A 23,459-nucleotide genomic window follows, 5' to 3' on the forward strand; every position below is an offset into this window, starting at 1 on the left:
AGAACGTCTAGAAACATTTAAAACACATGAATAATTCATAATTTGTATAAATGTCACAAAGATATATTTTCCAGGTGCTTGCTCTTTATGTAGGTTGCAACTTCCTTCCCAAATGTTTTATCCAGTTGATTTAAAAAACAGTAATGATATCAAGCACTTATCATTATATATCATCATAAAACTCTACTAAACAAAGACAGATGTGCTTGGACACAGATTGGAATTCACATGGCGAAGTTGGCTAAACGTTCACCTCCAAACCAGGGATCTGATGAGAAAATTGCTATCTGCACACAGAATGGTCGTTATGAGAAGGACAGGAGATGGAGACCGAACTAAACACAAGTGGAACCAGTGTTTCGCATTGATGTATTGATGCATTAATACTCCAAGGAGATGATGGGTGTAGTTTATGGTTTGTAAAAACATAGTACATGTAACATGTAGAAAATAAGGTTTAACAAGCATGCGACGTGTATGGAAGTTGTTGCTTTTTAATTTTGGTTAGATAAATTGAAAACTATTCTGGGAGAATCAAGATGGCAGAATAGGGTGAGGACACATTTGAACCGACGGAAAAACATTTAATCAGGATGAAGCAGAGAGGACACATTCCAGGAAATAGGAGAGGACAGAACAACAGCAGAGGGATACCTGGAGACTGACAGACACAGGAAAGCAGCAGGCACAGCGGTGTGGTATTGCAGTGACTGGTACTCCAGCGGCATTCAGCTAACAGTGATCTGAACTCCACAAGCAGCCGGAACTCCACCAGCAACCAGGTGGGAAGGGACTTTCAATGGGAGCTTGGGAGGTGAACCCAGACAGAGAAATGTCCGTCCTGCTGGTCCATTTGATTTGACCAGGAGCATAGAAAGAGCAGCAGATCTCAAATGGGCAGTGTGAGAACAGGGTGAATTTCATAGCCCGGTCAGTCCCCTGGAGCCAAATTGGGCGCCATTTTGCGTAAGGAGGAAAGTGAAAGGACTGAGCATGCGCTGAGCTGGGAGTGAGCTCATTTCTGACTTGGTGAACTGCAGCAACTTGGTATTCTACAGGTTCCACCTGGGGCAGGTCTGGGTAGCCCTCAGATCTGACGGCCAGCAGATCAAGAACTGTAGTGGTGGTATGTCAGGCGCCATATTGTGCACTGTGGTGATAGCACACAGTGGGACTGCAGGGGAAAACAGTGAACAGCATGTGTGCTGAGCTCGTGAGAACTCGCTGAGTTCCATGGATTGCACTGATCCCGCAAGAAAATAATAGCAAATATGGCTTTGTGTGGGTCAAAATAGGTTCGTGTAGCACCCAGACCTAACGGCCAACAGGTTCCAACAAGATCAGCGCCGCCAACAACCTAATTATGTACGACACCTGGTGTCTCTCTAATCCTGGAACCTGCTCCAACTGGAAGTGGGAGAAAGGTTGCAGAGACAACAGTGCAAACTCAGCATGGTATCACAGGAGGTGGAGAGTGGTGAGCCAAGAGCTGGGGCTGTGGAGACCACAGTGGAAATCTGACATAAGAACCCAGACCTGCAACTCGCTGGAGGTTGTGGCACAAGTGGCTGTAAGCAAAAAGTTGTGTACCAGCTGCAATAAGTAAAATCGCATTGTAGACCTGTGGGTGACACAGCTTAGAAACCTGCCCCAAGGAGAAGACTCTGCTAACCAGAAATACAATGATCAAGAGCAAATGAAGAGACAATGGCACAATGAATATTACTGAAATTCTCCTACAAAGGAACAAAAACCCTATGCCAACCTCAGAGTTCACTGAGGAAGACATCAAGAAAATGGGGGACACAGAATCCATAGGACTAATTTTAAAGATTCTGATAAAAAATGAGAAGCTCATGCGAGAGTTCAAAGAATTTAAGGAAGCAATAAAGCAAATCAAGGCTGATATATCAGAAATGAAGAACACAGTAGAGCAAATTAAAAGTGGAGAGTCTCCAGAATAGAATCAAGCAAGCAGAAGAAAGAATCTCCGAATTGGAAGATATCGATGTTATATATGTACATGTTTATTATAAAGTCTACAATATAAAAGAAGCCCCAGGGTGGGCACTGTGGTATGGCTGGTGACATTGTCCCCTGGAAGTCCTGCATTCCTTGTGGGTGCTGGTTCAAGTCCCGACCGCTCCACCTCTGATGAGGCTCTTGGCAGAGGTGACAGAGGTTCTCAGCTTCTGGCTTCAGCCTGGCCCATCTCCAGCTGCTGTGGTCATCACAGGCATGGAGAATTGGTTCCAACATCGCAATCTCTCTGCAATTCACGCTATCTCCAATATTAAATTTTTTCTTAAGAAGAGAAGCTACAAAGTATAGTTTTTATAATGTAAAGAAAATGAAACTTCATGAATTGCTGCTGGTGATGCCAAACACTTTTGCAGGTAAGCTCAACATGAGTTGTTCCTACTATTCCACAACTGTGTATCTACAAAAAGGAATTCATTGCAAAAACAAAAAGAAATAGCAACAGCACAAAAGAACACCTTTTGTGTGAATGTTACGAGCGGCATTGTTCCTGTAACCACAAAGGAGAAACAAACCAAGGGCCTGTCAGTTGGTGAGTGGGCTTAAGAAAAGGTGAGGGGAGAGGGGATAACGGGTCCTCTTGGTGCAATGAGTAATCTTAAGTAATAAAAACAAAGACAGTTCTAAAACAAACATTAAGAGGCCACAGACTTACAGCTTTTGAGAGAAGCATCATATGAAAAAGAAAGTAAAGCCTTACATATTGTATAATCCTATTTATATGCAATATCCAATAAAAGCAAATTTAAAAATACAAAAAAGCAGAGCAGTAGCTCCCCACAGCTTATTATGATAGTGATAATTACATGCCAGCAGACATGTCAGCTCGATGAAAGTATTGCAGAAGTTTAAAAATGGATTAAAATGATGATTTCATAATTCCATACATTATTACAGCAGAATAATCTACTTACTATTAATTACTATATAATTCATAATTATGCTATGTGTTTGAAATCGTGGATTTTATTGCAAGTAATTAAATCTCAATAGGTTTTATGTAAAAGGGTGTCTGCTATTAAACATCTAAAATCAAACCCTATTTTATAATTCAGTATAATGTACAGCTTCACTGTAGCAAACAACTGATTACACATTAGCCTGTACATCTGAAAACTTGTTCGGTATTTTGGTAAAATTTTCAGCATCAAATAATAATATCAGCGATTCAAATACTTTTTTGGTATTTCCATCACTAATGTGACAAGGCTTCATCAATCTTTTTGTCTTTTTTTTTTTTTTTGCTTTTTAAATTTATTATGTTTTCTGTCACTCTTATCTTCAGAGTGATGTGTGTATGTGTAGTATTTGAGGGCCATAATACCAATGTAGAGCAGGAGCACACATATTACCTCTCAAGTTGACATACAAATCATATAACAACATATCATTTTCAGTTTTTACATTACTGTTCTTTTTATATTTTAAAATTGTACATGTGGATTGTTGGGCTCAAGGGCAAATAGGTCACTAAATCACAAGATAGCGGCTAACGGAAGAGACCTGGATGGAGATCAAGGGCACGGGGTTGCACACTGCGAGCAAGATGAGGACCAATGGAAGAGCCCTGCGAGTGAACCAGGCAAGCATCAAGCTGCTTTATAGAAACACTGGTTGACCAGGGGCCATTTTGGTGCTGGAGAACACTGGATGCTCACCTGATTCTGGCCCATGGGAGGTGGCTTCCGCAGGTGTACTGATAAGGATTGGCTCCTAGTTTTCCTCCTCTCCTGGAATTTCTGGAATTCCTGGCCTGCAGTTGTTCGCTGTTCCTGTATAAAAGTGTGTGTTTCCCCCCCCAAAATCGGAAGTGCTTGGACAGAGCCCCTGCTGCATCTGTTTGTCTCTTGCAGTGGGAGGCTGGGTGGCTGGGTGGTGGGCAGTGGGCTCATCCCTCCAGCAAAGGGGTACTAGAGGATCGAATCTGTGGGGAGGGAGCCCCGCAGTGGGGAGCAAATATTTCTTACACATTTCAGCATAAGATAGTCAAGAATATCCATCCATCCAGTGCTATTTCAAAGAAAGCGACAGAGACTAACAGAGCTGACAACCATCTTATTACACAAGCACAATCACAACCAAAGTTTCACACCAGATGCTTTACAATTCTAACACAAAGTTAAGAGAACGCAAAGCAGTTTGAGTTTTAAAGGTGTTTGTCCGGCTCGTGCGTCTGCAGGGTACGGTGTCTGACTGTGTCGAAAAGCATTGCCATAGGTGAGTGTGCAGAAGTTACATGAAGATACGAATACACGGTGAAACAAGAGGATGAAGTGTAGGTGGATGCTACTGCTTCTATTTTAGATGTGAGTTGAGGCCAGCTTAACTGGAGGAGGTGGCTTCTGAAGTATTAGATAAAATGAAGAAATATATTTGGAATTTGCAGTTATTTTATATATTCTATTAAAAACCATCATAGGATTTTCATATTATAGGGTTTTACATATTCAATGTCTGATTATATTTGGAGACTCCTGAAACTAAACATCGATTTATTTTTCTTTGAAACAAATTTGGGATGTCAACCTGATAGCTCATAGCTAGTTTAGAATTTTTCTATACTTTGATATATCATATTAACATACAATTCTTTTTTTTTTTCTTAAAGATTTATTTACTTTTATTGGAAAGTTAGATATACAGAGAGGAAGACGAAGAAAGAAGAAAATCATCTGTCCACAGATTCACTTTCCAAGTGGCTGCAACAGCTCAACTGTGTCAAACCAAAGTCAGGAGCATGGAGCTTTTTCCAGGTCTCCCACAGGGTGCAGGATCATAGAATTGAGAAGGATCATAGAATTGAGAGTAAACTATAGTTAGTAAACTATAGTTAGGTAATGATTGCTGGATAAAACACTAAAAATAGGGACAACAAAAGCAGTTATATTAAACTCAACTGCTTCTGCCTGGCAAAGGCAAAAAAAAAAAAAAAAAAAAGAAAAGAAAAGAAAAGCAAGCATGAAGAGCCATCCAACAGAACAGGCCAAAACATTAGATAAGCTATTACTTGACCAAGGATTAGTATTCAGAATATAAAAAAAAATGTTGAACACCAAAAAACTGGTCAACATTGTTAAGAAACAAGGACAGTACTTGAATACACATTATTCAAAAGAAGAAGTACATATTGCCAACAAACATAGGAAAACATTATCAGAATCATTAATCATCAGGAAAATACAAACCAAAATTGCAATGAGATACCATCCCATCCTTGTCAGAAAGACTGCTGTCTACAAAACAGTAAGTCATATTCTGGCAAGAATCTGGGGAAAGGGAACACTATATTCTATCAGTGGGAATGTAAATCAGGGTAGCAACTAAGAAAAACACTATAGAAATTTCTTTAAGAACTACAAGTATAATGCCCATATGTTCTAGCAATTCCACTACTTGCATACTCAAAGAACTGAAGTCCAAGGTCAAATGCATCATTGCTCCACCACGTTTATAGCAGCATTATTCACAACAGCCAAAATGCGGAACCTACCCAAGGTGTCAATCACTAGTTATTATACATCTCCCCCACAGGAACATTGTTCAGCTATAATGAAGAATACAATTCTTTTTAAAAAAGATTTATTTATTTTTATTGCAAAGTCAGATATGCAGAGAGGAAAAGAGGCAGAGAGGAAGATATTGTGTCCGATGATTCACTCCCCAAGTGACTGCAACAGCGGTGCTGTGCTGACCCGAAGCCAGGAGCCAGAAAATTCCTCCAGGTCTCCCACATGGGTACAGGGTCCCAAGGCTTTGGGCCGTCCTCGACTGCTTTCCCAGGACACAAGCAGGAGCTGGATGGGAAGTGGGGCTGGTGGGATTAGAACTGGCACCCATATGGGAACTTGGCATGTTCAAGGTGAGGATTTTAGCCACTAGGCCATCACACTGGGTCCAAGAATAAAATCCTATGATTTAAAAGATTGTAGAGGACAACATGTTGAATGAAATAAGTCAATTCAAGTAAAATTCCATTTATTTCCCTTATGTGTAGGAGCTAAAATTTTTTAAAAGGCATAAATTACAAGAAATCCTTGTATATATTAGTTTTCCCAATAACACAACATTTTTAAAATCTCTGCCAAACAAATTAATAGGAATTATATTTACCATATTGTCGACTGTTTTGTATTTTAAATATATATGAGAAGAAAAATGGCCTATTAAAAGTCAGAAAAATCAAACGAGGAAAGTTAAATGAAATTTACTAAATGAAAGACATGAGATATAGACTATAACTTGCATGATTCCAAATTCTTCATAAGAGTTTTAAAAACACAGACCTCTAGAGATAGTGTTTACATTTTAATCATAGGCATGAAATGTTTCCTGACAAACACTGCTCATTAAGAAATGCAAAATCAACAAAAATAAATAGTAAGACTTGGCTGGCTTAGTGTGGGACTATGGAGATGATTCAGTTGAAGACACGTCCAACTTTACGTGTGGCTGGTGCTGAGCATGCAGATTTCCCAGAAGATAGAGCAGATAATGATTCAAATCACGGTGATGCTGAAAAATGCCACATGCCATCCCCTGGGTTTAGGAGAAAGTGAGTCCTCTGCAAAATGTCATTCCAGAGGAATTCCTGTGTGGGTGACTTTAAATACGGAGGATTGATTTGTCTTCCGTAAGCATTGTTTCAACCTTTCCGTGCTAGTACACTTCACAAAGGCTAAGATGTTCCTTTCTATGGGATCCATTTCAAGTCAAGGAAATTAGCTGTGCAAACATTCCATAAAAGTGCTGAAGTCCTGGATCATTCTCACATCAGTCGTGATAAATGAAAACATTTCATCTCGGTCTTTGTGCTTCATAACACAGTAATTGATGTGATAGAAATCACTCAACTTATGGAAGAACAAATAGATTAACTATTGACTTAAGCAAATCAACAACTAAACTTTCAATTGGCTCTTTGGCTGGTGCATTCTTTAAGATTGTACGATTGTACCACTAGAGTTATATATAAATACATTTTCTGCTTTTTCAGTATAACCAATTATAGAATTTCTATTTGAACTAAAGATACAGTGTATTGGTTTTTTTTTTAAATTCAATTTAAAAATGATAAATTCAAAATTCAGTTTTAATGGCTTAAATATAAGTGACAGCTATTTTTGGGAACTAAGATACAATTCCAAAAAGTAGAACAACATGGAATCTATTATCACCAGCTGTTTTCCAACCATGATAGCTTATGTGATCGTTTCCAGAATATAAATGAACATATGATACAATAATAGCACATCTATCATTAAAATTTCTATTTTAAAATGAGAATGACTGGAGGAGGTGTGATTTCTATAGATGAAAATAAAATAAGATACATAAAACCTGGCTTATGAACAGATGGAAATGAAGTTTAGTAGCTTACTTTTGAATATATCAATATAAATGAGGAAATATTCTCCAATATCTGTGCAAAAAAAAAACTACCCTCCTGAAATTTTAAGTTTCCAAAGCTATAGCTGAGCAGTCTACCCATGTTTTATGATATGAATGATGAAATAATAAAACTAAAGTTTTAAAATTGCAAGAAAGTTGAATTTGGAAACTTTAAAAAGTTGTCAGTATTATTACCAGATATAATAATAAATATGTTTTTACTAATTTGATACAATATTATTTAATTTTCTTTCAATTCAACAATTGGTTTTAGAAATTTATTAAATATTTAAAACAGTGAAGTGCAAAAGCAATGCCATTTTATTTGTAAAATATTCGTGTTTTTCCTTTTTGTACAGGCCCTCCAGCACCAGAAGTTCCTAAAGTTCTAGTAGGCACTTAGTGGATCTTATTCCAAGATTGGTAAAAAGGTTTTTAATAAATTCAAAATTTACTGATTTTAATATCTCACTTTCGTTTAGTTTATAGCTCTCATTCTAGGGTCACTGGCACATTTAGTCATCTATCTTTACTGTAACAGTTTGCAATAACTAAAAGAAAAATCAATTTAATTTCAAGGTAGCAATCATGATCAAAATAATTACCTTGTGAAACAATAGCACCTTCCATTTCTTTTGTAAAAGCTTTCTAAAGTTTTATATCTGTTCCAATGACAATCCTGAAGTGTCTTTGTATTATGAAGACTTCAACTTTGAATTAATGCTAATTAATAACGTGAGCTTTAGCAATGGAATTTTACATTAGGGGATTCTTACAAAAATGAAAAGTATCCATCTCTATTCTCTAGAAAAATGACTTTATTCCACAGCATGATGCAAATATAAGTAAAACTACCTTTATTATGGAACATTGTTATGAACACTTTGCATTCACGGCAAAAATAGGAAATTGCATGTGTCAGCTAATATGCATAAAATATAATGTATAATATTATATATGACATTTGTATTGGAATATGATATATCATAATTATAATATATCATGTATAACATAACATATTAATATATCATATGTGATAGATATATTAGAATATATATCTCTTAAATTCTGCAAGACTATTCGAACTATATAAGAAAAGCAGAAGACACAGTTTTTTTATTGCAGTATTTGCTGTCATGTTGGAAAGATAAATCAAAATAGGATCTTGGAAAGGCATACTTATATATCTCAGACAAATCATTATGCAACTAAATACTCATCAGAATTTTGTGGAATTTTTCCCATATATTTTGAGGGCTGATGGAAATGGTATGAATCTATTTGAAGGTTGTTAATTAATTTTTATCGATGGACTTATGAGTAGACAAAAATCTAAGTGAAATCTGTTACAAAACCATTTCCCAAAAAGCAAATGTTCACCATAAGGGTAGGGTCAATCTCAGTTACAAGAGACAGACTGGGTTAGATCACAGTACCTAAATCTTAGTTAATTTTTATAGCTATTTTTAAGTAATCTGACACAATTCTCCTTGTATTAGATGAGCCCACACCTCTTAACACTTTGAAACTTTTGTTTATTTTTTAATGCATTGATAGTATTTTAAGTAAATATATATTTGTGTAATATGTTCATGCATACATTGCCCTAGTACATTAACATTTTGTCTATGCTTTATCAAGTCCTCTAGTATAAAATACTGTAATTCTACATTTTCATTTCCTTACAAGTAATGCCAAACTCATCCATTTAAAAATTGTGATTATATCTAATAACTACAATGTTTTGAATAATGGTAAGTTATAGATCTTTTTCATAGCAAAACTAATCTCCTTGTATTTCTCTTGGGTTCAAAAAGTTAAATGAATACTGATATTTTATGAGATAAATTGAGTAAATTATAGTGCATATATTAACATTTGTATGATCATTGACAAATTTGTTGCAAATAATTAAGTAGTGTTTTCCCATTTTCCACAAATTAAGTATTGGAGAATGACTCTAATGTACAAAGCAATCACCTGATACCTTTTTAATGGACAGAATAAGACGCATAAAATGAATAGAAAGAAGAGAGGAGAGGGGACGGAAGCTAGAAAACGGGGAGAAGAAAAAAGCAACACCACCAACCACAGAGAACAAATCGTCTGGCCTTCCGAGAACAACCCTAGACCTGATACACAGTCCTTTAAAAACACACGTTCTGAACCACAGTGGCTTCTGTGTAGCTGTTGTATAATCTATTTTAGGTGTGACATTGGATTTATAACTTCATGCGTTACAAAACATTACTGTCCATTTCTCAAGTGTTTCCCAAGTACCTAGAAAGTAAATGCATTTCTTCACACATTTTATATAAAATAGCAGTCTTAGATTGTATTTTTGAACCATATGCTTTTATTTGAAGTTTCAAAATTTCCACATGATCTTCAGCAGATTAGGGTGTGTTCACTGTCTATAAAGCTATTTGCTTGAATATCTTAAATCAGGCATTTCTAAAAATATTGCTTTCATTTGCTCAACTGGCATTTTTTTGGTTCAGTTTTTCTTTGAAATTTGGAATTTTATGGCACAATTTTGTAGAGACTGGGATTCCTGTCCCTGCCGCCTATCCCCTGACCAAACTCCCATCTCTCAACAGATTTTCCCCACATTGCTACATATATATAGTCAATTCATAAGGAGTTAGGATTCCACCAGTCTGTTATTTAACACCAGGAAGTCATGGAAAATTAATCTTAAAGGACAAGAGAAATATTAGAAGTGTTGAAGAAATATTTGGCATTCCTCCTATTACAGTTCTTGAGGAAAGAAACTCATCTACATGGTACAAGTCAACATTAAGCAGTCAAATCTCTCCAACAAGGGGATTGAACTTATAACAGTTTAGGAAAACGTGATGCTACTAATACTACCTCAGTACTAAGCAATGTATATGCAGGTTTATATTTAATCCTAGCCAAAATCTAAAGTTTAGCTATAATGATTTAAAAAAGAAACTGAGATTCAGAAAATCATTAAGAAACTAAAATAAGAGGAAGATAAACTTTTGACTGTAAGTTATGTTATAAGTTATAAAGGGAAAGAAATACAAATCTAATGGTTGAGCACTACGATGCTTTGCAGAGATCTGTATTCCCCTTTGCATCCTTCATGCTAGCGTGCTCACATGCTCACTCAGCTGCAACCCTTCACTCAGACTGGTAGATGTTTGCTCACATTAATGTAGCGTTGTGGCTTTCCACTTTTCTGACTATCCCATTAACACATAGTCATTAAAACACAAATTACCAAGTAACCGTTCTGCAGTTTCTGATTCAATGTGATGAAACAGGGTTTGAGGAACAATTTCTAGATGATGCCATTATAATATGCCAAGAGAAGATGAAAGAAAAAGAAAGAAAGATGTTTCTGCACAATGTACTAGCTTAATATACACTACAGCAGGGCTGATTTCATTTTAAAAATGTTTATTTGAATGTGTTAGAGAGTGGGAGAGACAGACAGAAAGTGGTCTTCTATTTACCTGTTGAAAGGCTGATTGGGTACAACAGCCAGGGTTGAACAAGTTTGAAGCCGGAGCCTCATCCAAGTCTCCAACATGTGTAGAAGGCACCCAACAACAGGGGCCATTCTCTACTGCTGTTTTCCCAGTCCATTAGCTTAGAGCTGGCCCAGAAGTGGAGCAGCAAGGACATGAACTAGCCCACAAATGGGGTACAGGCGTCACAAGTGGTGGCTTTACCAGCTATACTGTGCTACCAGCTTCTTCTGTTTTCACTGAGGAATAAACCTCATTTCACAAGTGTCTTTATTCTCCATTTTGCAGTTCTATAGACTCAGGGATTTCCTTTTGCTCACCTCATGTTATGGGGTGGAATCTTAACGGCTGTGCTCAGCATGAAGCACAGCACTGCGATGTAGCTGTGGACAGAGTTGAAAGACTGGATTCCCTAGAGAATGAACACTTGCTTTAGCCCCCACGACTGTTTTAGATGACTGAAGGATTTTAGAATAATATGTATACATCTTTCTCTTTCAAAATCTGTTTCATTTTTTCAAATTAAATGGGCCGTAAGACTTTAAAAGCTTTGCCAAAAATGAAATTAAAAGTTAAGTCTATCTAGGAGTAAAAATGTTTAAGTCTCTACGTAATTCTTCACAACACATTTTTTCGAGAGCTTTTTAAAGACCCTCATGCGAGAGCGATGAGTCGATGATGGCTGAGCATCATTCAAGTCGCTTTAGGCTTTCAGCAACTTTTGGTATCATATAGAAAAAGAGATCTTCGAGAAATTCATTTGGCACACTCAATAATTCCAACTCTCTGAGTCTGGGTTGAGTTCAAATATATGCTTCTGAGATATTCCAGGACTGTACAGATATGAGAGATTTGCGCAGCAAAGAGGAAGTGGGTCTGAAGGAAGACACAGCCTTCCATGTAGCAAGGAAGACTGGGAAAGCATGAGGAAGGAAGGACACTTGAGAGTGAACAAAAGCTGCAGATTCCTGAAAGAGTGAAGAGTGGGCTGCCAGGTCCTATGCTCCTCTGAAGGGAAACTAAAGGTTCTCCTGAAGATATCTGAGGACAAGGAGCAAATAAAATCAAACGGAAGTTGCATGGGAGACTTTAACTGAAATGTACTCTGTTGACTCCACGTGTCACCGGAGAGATCTATCAAAAGAAGGGACTGTCTTATTTAGAAGGCTGTAAAAAAGAAAGAAGACATGTTTGAGAAAAATCAGGATTAGGACATATTAAACATTAGAAAACATCTGCCCACATACTTTAGAGCCTTTGTCTTTTCAAACCTTTAAAAAAATACAGTCAAATTGCTATGCATGTATGGTTTTACTTAATGCCTGCATATTTATAAAATATATGTTGAACTCTGTGAAAAGTTATACTATCCCAGCACTGGCAAACTCATAATACAATGCATTGTGGCTTAAAAATCAAATGTCTCATGCTGTTTCCTACTTAAACTCAGTTTCCTATTTTTCCTTTTCATGTAATACACACATTATCTATGGAAGTTCCAAGTTTGCACAGTTAAACCACAAAGCACAGGAAGAACACAAACTCTTGGTGGACATCCGGCACAACACTCACTTCCCATGCTTGTGTCTCATGCTGGAATGTCTGGCTCCAATTCCTGCTATTCTGATGCCCATCCTGGGGTGCAACCTCAGCTCCCTGAACCAGCCAGGGACCTGCTCCCCACCTGAAAGACTTCATAGAATTTCCAGCTCCTGTCTCTGGCTTAGCCTAGCCCTGGAAGCTGCAGATGTTAGGCGAGGGAGGGAGCAAATGGGCTATCTCTCCATCTGTATGTCCCTTGAATAAAATTAAAATAAATAATGATTTTAAAGAGGAGTCCAAAACTTGAATTAGTACATCAATAACCCTCCCTTCTGTTATAAAATAGTCTTGATCAAATTTTAAACATTATGTCCAAATTCACTTTTTTTTTCCACTTACTGAGCTCTTTTATTTTATAATACCCTGAACTTCATTATAACTTTTAGTTGGCATGGTGTTACAAACAGAAAGCATGATAAATCACTCTCTCTTGCTTAATTTTAATGAGTATTTTTGAACATTCACCAAGTATGTTGAAAGTCTCAAGTTTGCAAGTAGTTCAGGTACTTGGTCTGGTAATAGGTCCCTGTTGTAGACACTTCACCTGTCTGTTAAGGCAGGAAAACAAAGGGAGGAGGTGTCAAGATGTCATTTTACATGTTAAGGGTGGTTGAGCATAATAGCTTTTTGCTCCGGACACTGCATCAAACCATATTTCAAATGTGTTAAGGTCAGCAGTATCTCCACAGATTTTTATTGTGTTATTTATTTATTTTGGCAAGTACTCATGTGTTTCAATGCCAGAGAACGCAAGAAAGATTGATGTTGGTTAGTTTAGAAAAAAAAAATGATTAAAGGGTTGTATAAAAATGTCACACACCACTAAGTAAAAAGAACCCATGAAATAAATAAGCAATAACATCGCAATTTTTCATGCTCTTCACATGTGAATTACTCAGAAGACTATTCAGCAGGACTATTCAATTTATATTGCTTTAGTTATTTATTTATTCACTTATTTGAAAGGTAACAAGGGAAAGGAAGATGAAGCGGGCATGACAGAGGAGGCGAGACACACAGACACAGTGGTAGGCAAGGGACGGGGAGAGCAGGCCCTGATCAGGAAGGGCCAGGGTTTGAACCCAGGCACGCTGGTGTGGCACATGGGGCTCACATGTGGAGACTTCATGTTGCCATAGGAATGTTAATTTTGAAGCCTTCATTCTCCAGTCCTGATGCAGAATCCACTCTCTCACACAGAAACAAAGAGTTGTTCACCTGAAAAGCCTTTCAAGACGAGACTCACAATAGCTCCTGAAAGCCTTTCTGATTTCACCAAATTTACAATCAATGTTAAACTAAAACTCTGAAGGATAGCACACGATAAAAACATTTCTTTTCCCCAAAGTTGGCAAAATCAGATTCACAATTTTATTAGTACCGTGTGCTATTTATTAATGGAGTGTCAGGAATTAAAAAGGGATGACAGAGTTTAAGGTAATATTTGAGATCTATTGATTTCAAACAATTTTCAACTACATACATGCTGCAAATTAAGTCTATTGAATAAAGTTTAATACAATTGAAATAAAGAAGACATTTTGCACATTTAAAATATTGGCTTATTTGAAGAGGAGAGAATGAAGAAGGGGAGGGGAAGAGAGTGGGGAGAGAAGGGATAAGAGGGGGAGGGAAGCAGAGATGCTCAGAGGAGAAGGAAGGGAAGTGGGAGACAGAGATGGAGGGAGAGAAAGAGAAATAGGAAGGCAGGGAGAGAGTGGGAAAGACATGCTCATCTTTCGGTTTACACCACAAGCTCTAGCACTGTTTTCTTTTACGTATTGAATGGCTTCAAGTCTTACATTTATGTCTGAAATCCATCTAGAGTTAATTTTCATCTGTAGTGTTCCCTTCTTTTGTTCATGGCTATACAGTTTACCCAATTCTATTTATTGATAAGGCTATGGTTTCCCAATGTATCTTCTTGGTACCATTACTAAAAATTGATCCAACATGAGAAGATTTGTTTCTAGACTCTCTATTTTATTGCTTTTTGTTTCCTTTTTATACCAGTTTTATATTGGTTGACTAATAGGCCTTTGTAATCTAATGGAAATTAGCCAACATAATACTTTGAACTTTGGTTTTCTTTCTTGAGGTTTGGTTTAGTTATTCAATATCCTTTGTAATGTGACTCACAATTGTATTAGAAGTTTCAAGAACAACCAGACAAGAAAAAGGCATTTAAGTTAGAAACAAAATTACCCATGTTTGTAAATAATATGATTCTGTATGCAGAAAACTATGAAGACAACACACAAACACATAAGAACACTGTCACAAAGCTGAATTTAGCAAATACCAAGATGGAAAAGCAACAGGCGAAAAACCAGCTGCATTTCTTTATACCAGTGTTTTATCCAAAACATGGAAAACTAAGTCCACTACAATAACTAAATGATTATTTTTTCTCAGAGATTTAGTCCAAGAGGCCACCTTTGTGAACTAATATTTAAATAGCAATAGACAAGGCAAATAACTGACTACTGTTTACAGTTCATGCTTGGGATCCAGAGTTGGAACGTAGCCAGTTAAACTGGTGCCTGTAACACCCACATTCCTCACAGGAAAAAGTTTAAATTCCAATGACGTCACGTCTGATCCAGATGCCAGCAAGCGCCTGAGAAAACCAGCGGAAGAGTGCCCAAGTGTTTGGTCACTGCCACCCACATGGGCAGCTTGGATGCAGCTGCTCAGCCTGCTTCAGCTTGGCCCTAGCCTGCAGTTGTGGTCATTTGGGCAGGAAACCAATAACAGATCTCATTGTATCTCTGTACCTACATTTTGTTGCATAACCTTGACATTCAGATAAACAAGCACGTCTTTAAAAAAAGTTTAGTTTTACACTTGTTTTTATGAGCTAAATTGATATGTTTATACAAAGGAGGATTGGTATGTCCATTAATAGGAAATTTTGATAGATTAAAAGTAATTATCTTTAAGCATATGCTCTGAACTGGCCATTAGCATTCATTGAGTGACAGAAATTTCTGTTTTGGAAAAATGTGTATAATATTTGTATGTTCAGAAGATACTTAAAGATGCCTGCCATGCGATAGAAATTATATTGGACTTGCCCATACAGGCAGACTTTTTAGTTCAGTAGTGTTTAAGAAATGCTTCCATTTTTTGACTTTCAAATAATTTAATAAAAGATTGCCTGGCTGCAGTAGGACTTGTCAATCTCAGCATTTCTGCCCTCTATCCACTAACTACAGAGGATCTCCCACTTACTACAGCTACGTTTATCACAGATACTAAGAAAGGCCTCTAGGGAGCCACACTGTCTCCAGTTGACAATCACTGAACTAGTCTAGACTGCAAAGCACAGATAACGACCAGGACACTTTCCACAAATTGTAAGTTATTTGTGGGAAAGGGCATACGATTCAATTTTAGTTACCATAATAAATAAGATGCCATTGACACTTGATATTTTGCTCCTCACAACATGATCACTGGATTAAAACATTAAGAACAGTTCTTTTTACTCAACCATGTATTTCTAAAATGGAAAAATACTCTTCATTCTAAAAAAAAGACATGATTAAAACATGCATGATGAGAACTATTATAATCCAAAGATTGCTAAGCTCTAGAAATTAAAAATCTATTGAGGAAGAGTACATTTCCTTACAAAGATACCTGTGCAAATCTCATGATGTATGTGCGCAAGAACCACACTCAACGATGTTAGCACAAGAAATGAAAGCTTGAACTCGAACCCAAGACAGCGTTTAATTGTTATTCTAAAATAAGAAAAATAAAGTTTATGACAGCAAAAAAATAGTAAGAGCACAGAGAAGATGGGGGATGGGGAGAAATGTTTCAGAAACAGCTGCTTTTCTTCGTCCTGTATTTCTTTGTCGACAGAACAACAGGAATAGGAGACAACCAAGCAGGCCATGTGGAAATCGTAGGAACCCAAGCACATGGGTTGGAGGAGAACTGCATTTAGGTTAAAAATTACATAAGACCGCAGAATCAATTTCTTTTCAGTTACATAGCGAAATGTTTAGAAAACTGAGTTCATGGTTTTGGCAAATAATAAATAAATAAATAAATAAATAAATAAATAAATAAATAAATAAATAAAAAAAAATAAAAGCCTACATGCTGGCAGGTGTCACCCTGTCTAGCCGTGTCTGCCAAAGCCCTGCAGTGACCTTCTACATAACTTCCACAACTCATAGTCTTGTTTCTAAGAAGACATAATGGGAACTGTTTTCTCCACCCTTCACCTAAAGATGTGGCACTGATTGTCTAGAAAGCAGAGCTGAGACAGAATCCATGTGAGTAATAAATAGAAGATAGTTATACTGTTAGGATGCATTATACATTTTCTTTACCAATAAGCCTCAGCGGAAAATATGAACAAAATGAAACAAGCAAAAATATGTTTGTCATTTCTAAAACAAAGGAAATATTCAAGTGTATGTTTTCCTCAATAACACAATGTGACATTCACCCCTCAAAAATGTTAGTTTGACTCTAGTAAATGCTGGAGTGTAAAAGTTTAACGGGCCTTCCAAAGCCCATTAAACTTTAAAGTTCCATTAACTCTATGCAATAGCCATACAATACAGCCTTCTGACAAGGATTTGCGTTCCTAGCAAGACTTCCACTGGGTACAAAATGTAATTCTTGCCACATAAAATAAAATTGTACATTTCTCCAAAAATAGTATTTCCTTTTCTCGGTGTTTGGATTCTAGCAGCTTTTCTCTTATATGAAATAGAATCTATTATTATGAAATACAGTTAGTTAGTTCACTGCTATGGAACACTAGTTCCTGTTATTTCTGATTCTGGCTTGGTATTTGATCTCTGCCCTCCCTCTGGCTATCCCTAACCTTCCAAAACATTATCAAACTCTATTCTAAAATCGTATTGCATTATCTAGCTATCTACTGTTACACAGAAAAGAATACGTGATGTTCTGTGTCTTGCTTGTTCGTCTCTCCTAGTACAGATTTGAGGATTTCATTTTTGCATGGCTTGCACATCACATTTCCTTTATCTGTCATTCACTGATGGATGTCTAGGTTGAGTCCACCCCTGATTATTGTGAATGGTTCTAAGTGAGTGTTGGTTTCTTTGATAACTTACTTTTCACATCAGTGTCATGTTAGTGCAAAGAGATCAGATTCAGTATGTCTCAAGGGTACAATTTTAAGTGTATAAGAGTATTCCTCCCTCTCTTTTTCAGTTTTTAAAATAATGTATTTTCAATTTGCATTTTAGTTAAGAGCCTTGTGTTCTACCAAATAAAGATCAAGCAGCAAAAAGGGAAAATATTCTGGTTCTGCGGGAATAGAGGTGAGGGCCATAAACATGGTCAAATGACAAGATGATACTTTATCCATGTGCAGTATACGTTAAGATAATCACAGATAAGTAGAAAGCATTTTTAAAGTTTTATTTATTATTTTTATTGGAAATTCAGATATACAGAGAGGAAGAAAGCCAGAGAGCACAATCTTTCACCCAATGATTCACTCCCCAAGTGGCCACAATGGTGGGTGCTGAGCTGGTCTGAAGCCAGGAGCCAGTAGCTTCCTCCAGGTCTCCCATACAGGAGCAGGGTCTCAAGGCTTTGGGGGCATCTTTGACTGCTATCCCAGGCCAAAAGCAGGGAGTTGGATGGGAATCAGGTTGCCGGAACACTAACCAATGCTCATATGGGATTCCAGCAAATGCAATGTGAGGACTTCAGCCACTAGGCTAACATGCCAGGTCCAGTGATGACTAGCTTGGTAAAGATATAAAACAAAATGTAACCCAGATGAGCCATATGGCAGTTCTGTTTTTTTTTTTTTTTGAAGTCCTCATTGCTGTTTTATGGTTACACTTTGTATACTTTGTATATACCACAAAACGCACAAGTATTGTCAATCAAAAATTTGAAAAAAATAGTTTGAAAAAAATTTACTTATACTAGATCTCAAAGGATATATTACAAGACTGAATACAAATATTTTAATAGCAATGAAAATATATTCAATTTAACTCAGCACTGTATTCCTTGGAATATTTATTTTCAGGATGATTGTATTCTGAAGGAATTAAAAGTTTCAGAGCAATAAAATGCAAGCACAGAAGGTAGTACTTTACAAACGTAGTGACTTTTGAAATGTAGTGATTTTCTTAAAGCATAAAATTTTATAATGTCCTTTTATATACTCAAAAACTTATGCAATTATTGTTTGATGCAGTGATTACCATTACTGAAAGATGATTCAGGTATATAGACTGTTCCAAGGTGAGCGAGGCAATGTCCCAGTTGACTACTCAATGACTGGCTTCCAAATTCATCTATAAATTTTTATATATATATTTCTATATTAATGTTCAAAAAACATTAGTACTGATAAAGTTGAGTGAACACCATATCAAATATTAAGAGATACAATACTGAATATATCACATAACACAGCCATAAAATGTATGAACAGGGCCAGACTTGTGTTGAAATCGTGTCTGTGATGCAAACATCCCATATAGGAGTATTGGGTCAACCAGGCTCCAGCAACCGCACCGCCGTCAAGCTCCCTGCTTATGTGCATGGGAGAGGAGTAAAAATGGCCCAGTTATTTAACCTTTACTACCTACTTGCATGACGTGGATGCATTTTCGGTGTCACAATACAATTGCAGATACAGTAAAATGAAAAAATATAAATTTAACAGATTCTTTCATTTTCTTGGTAATATTCTATTTCTAAATTTAAAAAATTAAATATTATCCATTGACATTATGCTGCAAGATACAAGTAAAATTGCTTCACTTTCTGTCCTCTATCTTATCACCATTTACCAAATGCTATTCCCAATGTTTATGCTGTTTTCCTCCAATTTGTTAAGATTAATATTCTCTTTCTATTTTCTGATTTGTTTTATGGCATGCATCACTTTGTGATGAGAGCTCCAATAGAATGGATCTTAAGTATATCACAACTGGCAGAATAATTGGAATAGCTAGTGCATTGGCTCCTAGGTGAGTATCTTCATTTGCTCTGTTTTCTCCACAGAGTTTTCCTTAGTGAATGGATTCTTGTACTCTAGATTTAGCCTCACGGGTGTACTTTGTGAATACACTAATTGTGACCCTGTATAGTTTTTTATAACACAAAAATACTCCCACAATGATTATTCCTTATAAAATTATTTTGAAATATCCCTTATGCTCTAGAACCTCCTGATTCATGACTGCCAATCCTCTTAATCCCATCTATCCTGGTGCTTTTTCATTCCTTGCTTCTATACTTCACCAACCACCATCTCTTCATAATTCTAAAACTTGGCCTCATCACAGGTATATGATCAGACTTAGATAAAATGAAACAACTGTCCAAAAAACAATGTAAGAACAAGTGTCTGGAGATAGAAACATGCAGTGCACTTCCATGAATTACATCATAAAGAAAAATAGCAGCACAGTTATTTTATCATTTATGAAAAATAATAACTCCAACAAATACAGGTGGTAAAATGGATGAACTTTTTCATATATATATATTTCAATTTCATGAACATCATATGACACAGCAGTTGGGTAAGTTCTCTCCCACTAACTAAAGAACTATATGGTGCGTTCAGAACCAAGTTAAGTCTGAGAAACAACAGCCTCCTCGGTTAATGACTCTGCACTCTCAGAAGGATCTAGTGGTGAGCATCCGGCAGTAAGGAGAGGCAGCTGATGCCCAGAATGGTCCCTTCTGGTGTGCCTAGTGGTTATCCAATGTTGTAGATAGTAAAGCCGAAATGCCTCAGTACCAATGGCTCCTTGAGTTCTCTCTCTCTCTCTCTCTCTCTCTCTCTCTCTCACACACACACACACTCAGCACACTTTTTCATGATCATGCATATTTTCAAGGCCCAAGTCTCCCTTATGGGTCACAGAATGTGTGCTAGGCTGTTGCTACTTTTGTTTTTGGAGTCCTGTCCTGTGTGTTGAAGTCAAGTATACTTGATGTAGGTTGAAGCTTCTGGAAGAAGTTTATTTCACAAAGTTTCATCACCTCTGAGTAAAGTTGATACTGCTATGTGTTGAGAACACATTCAAAGTTACACAAGTAAGATGAAACTAAAAAAATAAATAAATAAATCTACATCGACTTTATCACATTCACTCTGATAAGTTTTATCTCTCAACATAGGACCTCATACAGGCTGTATACTTCTGACTCTTCATTTTGCAATAATAGCTATGTTTAGCAGTACACCATCCACCAGAAAGAGCACTATGATTTTAAAAAATGCTGTCATGTTAAAATATTTAATAAAAATTTCTAAAGACTTTCAACACCATTTCTATGAATGTTTATTCTGTAGCTAAAATACAGTGAATCCAAGCATTTGCCCTTTCCCCCCATCATAAAGGAAACTTAAAATAGAACCACTGAAAATGTTGAGTATTATTATATAATTATGTATTTATTTTACCATACTGCTGAAAAGAGTATTTTTCATTATTTTTACATGTAGCTGATGTTTATGAGCTCAACCCATAAATAAACACTGACTTTATGCGTATTAATAAACTAAATAGGATATTTTAAGAAAATACATGTGGCTAATCTCTAGAACAGGAATATGGTGACCCCAAAATATAAAATGATGGTTAGTTGTCTGAAAGGAACAGGGACTTATTGCTTGGAACAGTCAGAAAATCTGAAACAATTTGGTTGTTTTGGGTGATTAGGTCATGACTCAATGGTCATCATGCTTAATATAGGATATCTGTTGTGTAATTACATTTGATGTGTGATTAAAAAAACCTCTGAAGCAAGATATTTGTCTATGCTTCCTAAATGTAAAATAGCAGAAAAAATTATCAAATGTCTCCAGCAAGTTTCCTTCAATAGATTATTTTAAGAAATCTAATCCAAACAATCCTGTGAAAAAAAGTCCCTAAAATATAAATAATTTATTCCCTGCTTTTAAGCTTTACATAACATAAACTCTGTAGAAAGAAGTTCTCATCTCTCAAATTTGAATATTTCAAAAGGCATGTGGATAGCTCTGGTGCTGTGGGGCATTATGCTATGCTGTTCCCCTAAATGACAGCTCCCCTAATTGACAGGATTCCCGATTTGCCATTCAGCTCCTTATGAATGTACCTGGGAACCCTGTACGAGATGGACCAACCACTTGGAACCCTGCCAACCCCCTGGGAGATTAGGGGTCCCAAACTCCTGACTTCAACCTGGCTCAACCCTGGCCGTGGCAGCCATTTGGGGAGTAAGCCAGTGGATCAAATGGTGTCTCTTCCTCTCCCTCTCTCCCTTCCTAAGTTGGTTGGTCTCTGTCCATCTCTGTCTTTTTTTCTCTGCCTCTAAAATATAATTTTTAAACATTGCTTTACTGTTGAAGTTTAACTTTTAGTAATGAAATCACAGAATATCCTTTTCTAACAGGGTAATACATGTACTTAAAATGAAAGATTTCATCATTGCTACTCAGAACAATGGTTAGATTTGGCTGTGTTAAAATTATCCCCAAAATTGAGTAACTTAAAATACCACACACTTATCACGTGACAGCTCTGTTAGTCAGCCTTCTGGATATGGCCTAGCCGGGCTCTTTGCTGCTTGGTCTCGGTCAGCTCAAGGCTGTGATTCAAGTGTAGCCCAGGCTGTGTTATCTCATCTGAATGCTCTGCTGTGGGAGAACATTTCATTAAGTTCACTCAGCACTGTGGGCATCATTTGGTTCCTTGTGGATTTCACAAACAGAATGCTTCCATTTTATCTGATTGGTATCTAGCGGCTACCCTCAAACTCTTTTTAATTCTGTTTATTTCTATGAAAGCCAAAGTTGCAGCAAGGGACCTTCCACCCACTGGTGAATCCCTCACCCCCATGGCTGCAACGAGTAGGCGCTGCACCAGGCTGAAGCCAGGCACGTCATCTGGGTTTTCCATGGGACCCAAGTGTTTCACCACATTCCATTGCTTTGCCAGGTGTACTCACACAGGCGTGGACGGAAAGTGGGGCAGCTTGAACATGCCAGGGGTTCTATTGGATATAACATTGCAGGTGGGCACCTTAACCCACCATATCACAAAGCAGCCCCCTTTGTCAACTTCCGGTACACGATGTTATAAGCTGAGGAGATCGCATAGTCTACTGCCAAGGCAGAAATCACGTGCTTTTGATTTCTTGTCATGTCTAGCATATCCCTCTGATTTCAACCCTCATCCAAAGGGACAACATCACACATGGTGGCTATCAAATAGTGTGTATACCACATACAGAAAGAACAGATGGCTAATAGTTTGGGAGACTGAAATGAAACAGTCATAAATGTATTCAGTTGGAAGAGGGACGTGTACATGGATGTCAGAGGAAGGTATGTCAGATCTCTGCATATTTGCAGTTGTAAGCCTACTGAGATGAAAGGAGTAATTTTCCTTTATAACAGCATTTTGCACATTTAAGTTCATTCCATCTGATTACTTTCCTTTCACATACAGAGTGAGACTCAGGAGACACATGGCTTAAATTACAGCAGTTTGCATAGTGGATACAATTACACCTAGTAGATGCTGAAAATTCAAGTGCTTTTACAAAACTATACAGTAACCAATCAGTGTGACAGAAAAGCACACTGCTTTTATAAATATTCTCCACCAACTCAAGCTCAAACTTTAATAGCAGAAACAATAGAAACTATATTTTGCATTAACTGTATATGAAAATATCAAAATGAAATGAAAATATTTGAAGCATTGTCAATGCGTGTTGCCTCTATCATCTTAAAATTAAAGCATACACGTTTTACTTATTTTTAATTTTGTAAAATCTACTTTTCTGACAGTGGAGGCACTCCCTAAAATCCTACAATCCTACAATCCTACATTCCTAAAATCCTTTGAAGCTGAGTGTCGGGAGTTCAACTCAGGTCTCCTACATGGGTGAGAATTCCCA

The sequence above is a fragment of the Ochotona curzoniae genome, unplaced genomic scaffold, assembly GCF_017591425.1.
Source record: "Ochotona curzoniae isolate NIBS_2020 unplaced genomic scaffold, NIBS_Ocur_1.0 contig_430, whole genome shotgun sequence".
Lineage (NCBI taxonomy): Eukaryota > Metazoa > Chordata > Mammalia > Lagomorpha > Ochotonidae > Ochotona > Ochotona curzoniae.